This window comes from Desmodus rotundus, chromosome 6 (genome assembly GCF_022682495.2).
Source record: "Desmodus rotundus isolate HL8 chromosome 6, HLdesRot8A.1, whole genome shotgun sequence".
Taxonomy (NCBI): domain Eukaryota; kingdom Metazoa; phylum Chordata; class Mammalia; order Chiroptera; family Phyllostomidae; genus Desmodus; species Desmodus rotundus.
This window is the reverse complement of record NC_071392.1, coordinates 28,610,095-28,619,186: the sequence shown is the minus strand read 5'-3', so window position 1 is coordinate 28,619,186 and position 9,092 is coordinate 28,610,095. Positions and strand designations below refer to the sequence as shown.

The window sequence follows — 9,092 nt, the reverse complement described above, 5'->3', positions numbered from 1 at the left end:
TGGACACTAAATTTAGATGGTACAATAAGCTCTACTCTTTGAACTTTTAATGTGGACTATAGCAAATATTTATTGAATGTTTCTAATTATAGGCTAGGGGCTATGCCAAGTGCCTCACAGGGATTAACTCACTGAAATATCTCAAGAGATAAGCATCTTTATTGCCCCCTTTTGACTTACAGGAGATTTGTGTCTCCGAGGACCCTAGTAACACGTGCAAATACTATACCATACCAGCAAGCTGTAGATAGAGTATGTTCCCAGAGCAGCGGAACTTAGCCACACCATTGTCTGGAGGATTCTAAAGCAACTTCTTAATGGCTAGCAAGTTAGGAATTTGCCCAGCATATTTTGTGGTAGTCACTTAATTTCTTCTTGGAGACCATCTTTCAAACTCTGGAACAATAAGTACATTAAGAGGTGAAACAGGTATATTTGCAACGAGCAGTTTATAATTTTTAGGGGCTTTATGGGGACTCTCTGTACTTTCTTCACAATATTTTTGTAAACCTAGAATGCTCTAAAAAAAATCTACCATAAAAATAAGGTCTATGATTCTTTTTTCTGCCTGCTTTCTAACTGTTCTGAAATGCATATTACCATCTGTCAAAATGTGTCTCTAACTATAGACATATACCCCAAACCTCTTCAACAAGGCCTTCCAGATCATATAGATTCCCAACTGGAATGGATTTTCCTCTTCTCTATCTCTCATGGCAAATGCCTTCAATTATCCTTCTTTTCCTAGTCTGCTTGGTATTAAAGCCAGTTTTGTCTTCTCAATTAGAGTTTTAAGTTCATAGAATACAGAAACCATTCATTTCTTATTCATCTTCATTCTCACACCCAGTTATCTGTATTATGCTTGGGTATGTGATCGTGAAAAAAATTATAACTCAATTTTCCTAGGTCTCTCCTTTGTATGCAGGAAGTATATATGTTATTAAATTTTGTTTTCTCCCTGTTACTGTGTCTTTTATTAAAGAGACGTCTCAGTTGAGAGCCCAGGAGGGTAAAGGTAAAATTCTTTTCCTCCCCTATAGAGCAGTAGGCTATAACATATAGCTTAGGTGTGTAGGTTCACGCAAATGCTGTTAAAGAGAAAACCACAGGCCCAAAATGGTCTCACTTGTGCTAAAAGCCAATTATGCCAAAACTAGACTTAATACCTGACCTAATTGCTTTTTATTTATCGATTTATTTTTATATTTTATTTATTTTCAGGGAGAGGGGAAGGGAGGGAGAACGAGAGGGAAATATCAATGTGCAAGAGATAAATGATTGGTTGCCTCTCACAAACCTCCGACTGGGGACCTGGCCCAGAACCCAGGCATGTGCCCTGACAGGGAATCCAACCAGCAACGTTTCAGTTCGCAGGCCAGCCCTCAATCCACTGAGCCTCACCAGCCAGGGCCTAATTGTTCTTTAAACCAGAAACATACTCTTCTTAATCAACCAGTCTGAAATTTTCTGGTCAACACCAGTGGGATAATCTGTCACATGGGCCCTCTCTATCCCCTACCTCCTACCCACGGAAAGAAGAGGCAATTTGCATGATTGAAACAAACAACAAACAAACCTTTGTGGGGTTTTGCAGGGGGCAGAAGTTGTACTGGTCTAAAAATAATCCTTTCTTTTCTTTTGTTAATTGCTCTCTTGCCCCACCCTTCCATTTTGTAGGAACTCTAGGTGTGCCCTTCTAGCTGCTCAGTGGGATGCTACTGGATTCATGAATTACTTAATACAGCCAATTAGATCTTTAAATTTACTCGGTTGGCTTTTGTTTCTAACAGTACACTCCAGGATAGATGCACAACCAGGAAACCACTTCATGACGAACTTCTCCGAACGTATGGCTGTTAGTAAGCAGTACATGTCTGTATTAAGTATCCAACACACGACAGAGGCAAGTGTTTGTTTCACAGGAGTTTTCTTCTGGAATATCTTGAGTTCATTCTATCTAAAGATATTTCACCTGTCTCTTTTTTTAGCCATATTTATGGTCACAATAATTTGCCAGGCAGGCAAAATTAGAACAAGGATGTCCATTTTCTAGATCAGTATGACAGTGTATTTACAAGCAGATCAATATATATTTTGGAATGCCTACAGCCCTTGCCGATTAAATTCACACGTATGTACTGACCAGCATTATGCGTGAAATGCCACTCTTATAGGTATTGGCGATACAGCAACGAATAAGATACGGTCCTTGCCCTCTACTAACTTTCACTCTAATGTGTGCAATAACCCCACACGTCGACTCAAAAATATTATCGACTAAGTGTTTCGTCAGCAGAAAGGATGTATTCAGGAAAAAGAAAGAGTTGCAACCCAGTGCACACAGGTACGGCAAGTCACATGCACACTGGCCTAAGTGCCAAGATGGGGGGGTGTTTACATAAGGGGATGTATAATGTAAGGGAAGGGGAAATTAGAACCACAGAGCTTTGTAAACACGGAGCTCTTCCCGTGGAGCTCTCTCCGTTACATAGAGTTCGAAAACTTCCATAAGCCCTAGCTCCTCCCACAGACTTTGGCCGCTGAAAGGACGAAGCCAAGCAGGCACCGTTTGCTATCATGGCACCGTTGGCCGAGCAGGCCTGTGACCTTGTTAAACATGACTGCCATTTGACTCTTCCGAGCTAATGTCCTCAGGACTGAAAATTACTGGAGAGCAAGCACAGAACAGAACTATCCGGTCCCTACAGCCCCGGCAATAGATAACGTAGGTACAAACGGAAGCCTCCTGTTACAAAGCCCCCAGCCACCCAGGGGCCTCACACCAGCACTTTTATCATCCAACTATAATTCAGTGAAAGCTCAAAGCCCCCACCCCTCAAGGCTGGTGTATCTCTCCACACCAGGCCCCTCTCCTTTCTTGAAGAGTAAATAAAAACTTTTTTCTCTACACTTTCTTCTCTTCGTGAATTCTTTCACAGCCCATGTCACCGAACACCCTAACACCGACTGATTATGTTCCCTCAAGTTCCAGTTAGTCTTTACCGCTGATATTCAAGAAACATGATGAAAAGCTTACCTCTAAAATGGTGCCAAACCTGCACTGATTAGAATCTCTAACTCCATTTCTGAGCCTTAAAACTTAGCTGTTAAGGTAAGCTTTGGGGAAGTCCAAGAATGGTAACCAAAATAGGGATATATCAGACCTATAACTGTTTGTGGGTAGCAGATGGGTCTGAGCTATTTCTATTTAAATGACCTTAAAGTAGTTGGGAGTAAAGTTGTTCAATGTCGGTACGTTGGGAGCAGGAGCTCCCAAAACGCTGAATCCCTTCTGTCCGCAGCAACTTAGATGAGTCTCCGGATTGCACAGGGATAGAGGGATTGACCTCAGGTCCCCTGCTCGCCACCAGCCAGCTGGCCGGCGCCACTCCCTCCTGGACAGACCGGGTGGGGCAGAAGGCGAGCGCAGTGCGCTCCTGCGGAAGGGGCCCCAGGCGAGGAGGGCGTGGGCCGGGGGCGGGGCGAGCCCCCGCAGACTGGGTGCTCCGGGAGCTGTCAGTGTCACGCTCGGGGAGAGAGAGGATGTGCTGGCTCCCAGAGGAGCTCAAGCCGAGCGGCGGGCGCAGCGTGAGACAGCACATCCTGCGCGCGCCGCACCCGCCACCCTCGGGAGCCACTCGAGCGCCACCGCCGCCCGGGAGCCGCCACCGCGGTCGGGGAGACTAGTGCCACCGCGACGCGTGTCCAGGTAAACAGGAGGTGGGTGTCGCGCCCTCCTGCAGCCGCCCCCTCAGCTCCCTTCCTTAACCTTTGCCTCCCCCGTCTGAGCTGGGAGCCTGGCAGTAGCGCAGCCCCTGCAGCGCGGCGGGACTCTTGCCTCCGCCCCTGCCTCTGACTCCTGCTTGCTCCGCTGCTCCCCAAGGTAAGGCGGCCAGAGCCCCCCAGCGGCAGCCTCTGCTGCAGCTCCCCTAGCAAAGCCGAGAGGTGAGTGCAGAAGAGGAGGGGTCATGGGGTCTTCACCTTGTCGCCCACCTTGTGGGCTGGGAGGGGCGTCCGAGCGCGCCCCGCCGCGGTCCCCTCTTAGGCAGTGGAAGGCCAGCGACATTGAAATCCTCACCCCCTTTTCAGCCACCAGCTGACGGCCTCTGGGGGAGGGGGAGCTGCAGAGGGAGGGGGAAATATGCTGTTTGATTACATTTTCAGCTGTCTGCAAAGCTCTTAGATGCTGTTGCTACCCGCCAAGTCGGAGGGAGCGAATGCACTTCCAGCAGGGCATTAATTAACACTTACGCAGGAAGATGCCAGTCTCACTGCTGCAAAAAAGTGTGGTTCGGGTGGGGGGGGGGATGTGTTTTCGTAAACACCTTCTCGGCCGCGTGGCTCTCCTTCCCCCACTCCCACTCCCGAATCGCTCCGGCCTTGTAAATCTGTGCGTCGTCATCGTGAGGGCAGCGATCCCGGCAGCGCTGATGGGAACCGAGTGCGCCGGAGTCTCGGACGGGTTCCTGGGTATGAAGGTTAAGCAGAAACCCAGGATCGAGACAGGAAATTACTGAGGACATCAGAGACTGGGCAGAAATGCAGAAGGTAGAATACAGTCGTTATCCTGGCCTCTACAACATCTAGGTAAGGTAGGTAAGGGGCAGGAAAAAGTAGCCAGCCATTTTCTTGCTGGAATGCCTTTCCAGTGGGCATTCTAGATTTTCTGTAGTTCAGGGTTGTGAAAATCGCTTCCACATATTCCAGGTTGCAGACCGTGTAGCAAACAGTAACGCGTGGTAACTGCAGAAGGTATCATAGGGCTCATATTAGCATAGATATGGGTGCTTGTCTGGGTACATAGTTAAATTGTGGAAACTATAATAGAGAAGGATGTTATCCGTGGTAGTAGACTTGAAATGGAGCACTCAGTGCAAGTTGCAGCCTAAGGGTATCGGCGGGAATGTGATTAATACTTTCTCTGATTATTGAAAGTGTCAAGTTTTCTCTGAAAGTTTTGGTGTGGAAATAAAGAGCCCAAACTCTGCCCTTCTGACCACATTTCTCAATAAAATAAAATCAGACACTCCTACCCCTAAGGCATCAAATGTTCTCTCCATAGGCACTAACTCTAATATTTCTTAAGGTCTGAGGATCCAATGCTCCAAGAGTCATTTCTCTTAAAAACCTTCTAGCACCATCGTTGGGATGTCTGTGCAATGGTTGGGAGCCCAATGTAGGCTGTCCAGCTATTGGCCCAGTTTGGGGGTCAAACATCTTTTTTTGTCCATTGTCTCTGGCCTCAGGCCTGGATTCACCTGCTTGCTCTCTCCCCTTGGAGCCCAGAGTGGGCAGCCTCTGCGGCAGGGTGCCCTGGGTTAGAGGGATGGCTCTGCCCCTCCCCACACCCAGCCTGTCCTCTCCTCCTGAAAACTGGATCCAAAGCAGTGTTAAAGGTCTACATCGGTACATATAATCAGCACGAAGGGTACGGGCAGAGAAAAGAAACTTAGCTCACGGGTCAAGGGGGCAGAGATCTCACAGTGGTGGTTCCCGGTCTCTGGTTTCTGACTAACTTCCGAGATGGTGAGAGGAAGTCACCTGCATTTCTGTCCACGTGTTTTATGTCTAAGAGGGGGCTCCATTAGCTTTCTTCCCACCCTTTCTACTTCCCCAAACACTTTGCTGAGTCTGCATTTAGTGAATAAGCCTAACCTTTGACTCTAGTGCTGAGTTAAGTAGTTCTTGGGGATCCGTGCTAGGGGTCTCTGACGGTACTCAGCACAGCCCTGTAACCCAGTCGTGTGAAATACACGCCAGGTCTTGAAACTCAGCCATGTCTCCAAGCACAGGCTGCATCCACAGCTACCTAAAAGGGCCATTCATTCCCTCTTGTCACCTTGTTTCCTTCCGTCACTTAATCTAGCATCACTTGAAAAGGTCACAGTATATTTCCTCACCACCTTTTTCTCTCAACATTTTGCTCCACCAAACACAACAGAGGTTAGAAGTATATTTAGCACTTTACCAGTACTTAGTAAACTTAGTAATTGTATTATACCACATTTTCTAAATATATTGCATTACCAATGCATTTACTGAAATGTATTGAGCACTTGACCAGGCATTACATTTTACACTACTTTCCTATGTATTAACTTATTTAATCCTCACCAAAACCTTAGGTGTTACATTATTTGTAGAACTGTTTGACAGGTGAGGAAGCTAAGACAAAGATGCCAAGTAACTTTCTGGAAATCATTCAGCTAATAAGTTGTAAGAAGCTAGGATTTGGACACAGGCAGTCTGCCTCTAGTCTTCCATACTGCAGAACAATTATGTGGGTTACTTTCTTTTATTAAATACCAGGCTCTTTGCCTTACCAGGCTTAATGTTATCTCATTTTATTCCTTATAATAACCCTATGAAGTATACATTATTATCCCTATTTTACAGATGAAATACTCAGTTAAGTGAACACTCAAGGTTATAGTTAATAAAAAACAGCAGAGGTAGCATTCAGATCCAATCTGACTCTAAAACCGGAGCTCACCCATTTTAGCTGGTATTCTCTGTGAGAAACACAACTGCCGAGCTTGTCTGCTGCTTTCGTTCGCTGCTGAATTTCGCTGTGAGCCATTGTTGTTTCCTTGAGGCCTAAAGTGTAGCATACCATTTTTTTCCAGCTGCTTGGTGGTTGCAGGTGATACGGCAAACCCACAGTAGGACCATAGCTCTTTGGAAATCAAATGGTGCCTTGGTTCTGTCTCCTAATAAAACCAGCTAATTCCCCATGATACTTTGTGGCTCTCAGATGCCAGGTTAATAGTTGTTCCCTTGATCACAGGATCCCTTTTACTAGAAAGTTTTGTCCTAGCAAAAACAAAACAAAACAAAATGTTCTTTTGGGGACTTTGCTGAGACAGTGAACTTCTAGGGTTGACTTCTTTGAGAATTAACCAGTTAATTTGACTCTCGTTTTATTTCTTTGAAATTTGTAAAAATCCTTTGCCTGGGTTCATATAAAAATTATTCTTCTTGACTGGGAACTTTTCATCGATGCCCCGGACTCTGCAGAAGGCCTGGCACCAGCCTGTGAGGCTGAGGCTTGCCTTGTAACAGACGTGGCTGCCTGAGGATGCCTTCTCCAGGCGTCTCCTCGGTCTCTGTTTGGAGGAGGCTCCTTAAACAGGAGTCACACACAGGCACCGTGAAGGGCAGGCACATGACGGTTTTCAGGGAGTCACTGAGCCCAATAAGATCAATGCAGATTTTTATGCATTTGTGCATAAATGATGATTTTTAGGGAAAAATAGGCCATTTGTGACTAAAAAGAGATGAAGAACCACTGGTTCATGTACACTGTTTAGGCAAAGGGGGAGAAACAAGGCGTATCTGTTCAGCCAGTGCCAGCCAACAACAACGTTTTTTGGCTACCAGGACATTTTTCGCATTTCACCGCCAAGGTATGTTAGAGGTGCCCAGGTGTAGGTACAACACACACTAATGCACACGTCCACCAAGTGAGGTCTGCGGGAGTGGCAGGCAGCCCTAGCACAGCTTGCTATTATTTGGCACTTACCCTTTTCATATTCATGGTTCAGCAAATCATCCCCAAACCCACGTCAGGCCGACATTTTTATCTTCACTTGATAAACAATGAATCCAATGCTGCAAAACATTAAGCCACTTGGTCAAGGCCACATGAGGCCAGTTAGTGGAAGAGCTGGATTTCAAACTCCCTAGTCTGTTTATTTTCTTCCCATCCTATCTCATTGTTTCTCTATGTGGGATGCCAAAAAGTACTGTTTAGTGTAACTTTTTATTGTGGCAGGACAGAGAGTCCTTTAAGAACATGCTCGCATGCTGATAGGAACAGTTTAAATGTGTTATCAAAGTGGACGAAGAAAATTAGACACCTCTCAGGGAAGGGCAGAGGATAAGCAAACCCTACTTCCCTGGAGCTCCGCTGAAGCCCCACGCGTGCGATTCTCAAGTGTCACCAGGTATCTTGCTGAGCACCAAGTGCATAGCAGGCCACAGCTAAGACAGCCCAGAAAGTCGATTTTGCAAGGGTGGCTGCAAGTCAGGACTTGATTCATTGCAAAGATGAATTTACTTCAAAGCTGAATCCGAAGCTGTTCAGTTCTCTGGGCTTACCTGATACAGCAGCTGCGTTGTGATCCGAAACACTAGCTTGGCAGGGAATCCTGGGAGGACCTCTGCCTCGCAGATGACTTACAGGCCTTTCAGTTTTTGGCTGGTATCAGTCCTGAGATCCTCACAAGCAGCTGCTCCGGCTTCTAAAATGTCACTTAATCCCTAACATTTTTATGCTTCACCCATATTCTTGCTATAATTTTATAGAACAGCTCACTGTTTTATTTGAGGGTACAGACCAGCTAATGCCATCAGTGTGGCCAACACACAGAGCAGAAATTGATGTTCGAGTCAAGGGTATTCTTTATGATAAAAACAAACCTCAGGCAACTAACTGTAAAGGGTCATTGCACTTGATCAACAGATCTGCCTGGAAACAGACACCAGTGTGCTTCATTTGGCTTCAACAGTGTTTCTCTCCTAGAACTTCCAAAGCATTTTATTCATTCATTCATTCGTTTGTTTATTACTTCTATTGCCCTACCTCCTCCCCTATGACAACCACCAAGTTGTTCTTTCCGTGGGATTGTTTCTGTTATGTTTTGTTTATTCTTTTCTGTTTGCTTGACTTTTATTAGATTACACATATCAGGGAAATCATACAGTATTTGTCTTTCTTTCTCTGACTTACTACACTTCGTGTAATACACTCTGGGTCCATCGATGTTGTTGCAAAGGGCAAGATTTCATTCTTGCTTAGTGCTGAGTAACTTTCCATTGTATACACGCATACATACCACACTTTGAAATCCATTCATCTACGGATGGACATCTAGGTTGCTTCCATACCTTCTGTGCTATTACTAGTAATGCTGCAATGAAAATAGCAGGTGCACATATCTTTTTGAAACAGTGTTTTTGTTTTCTTCAGATAAATACCAAGAGCGGAATTGTATGGCAGCTCTATTTTTAATTTCTTGAGGAATCTTCACACTGTTTTCCATAGTGACTGCACCAATATGCATTCCTATTAACAGTGCATGGGTTTC

General features: G+C 45.5%; 1 protein-coding gene across 7 annotated transcripts in view; it reads left to right on the top strand.

Moving 5' to 3' along the window:
- The first annotated feature begins 3,420 nt into the window (after nucleotides 1-3,420).
- The window catches only part of DYNC1I1 (dynein cytoplasmic 1 intermediate chain 1), a 287,402-nt gene continuing 281,730 nt past the window's right edge, over nucleotides 3,421-9,092 (top strand). For 2 of the 7 annotated variants that reach the window (XM_071221672.1, XM_024577250.4), the window contains exon 1: nucleotides 3,421-3,712. The gene's annotated coding sequence lies outside the window, so the exon portion shown is untranslated. Of the gene's footprint in view, nucleotides 3,724-3,854; nucleotides 3,887-4,573; nucleotides 4,596-9,092 lie in introns of those variants that run through there. The other 5 variants (XM_071221673.1, XM_071221671.1, XM_024577251.4 and 2 more) reach the window with 4 other exon arrangements.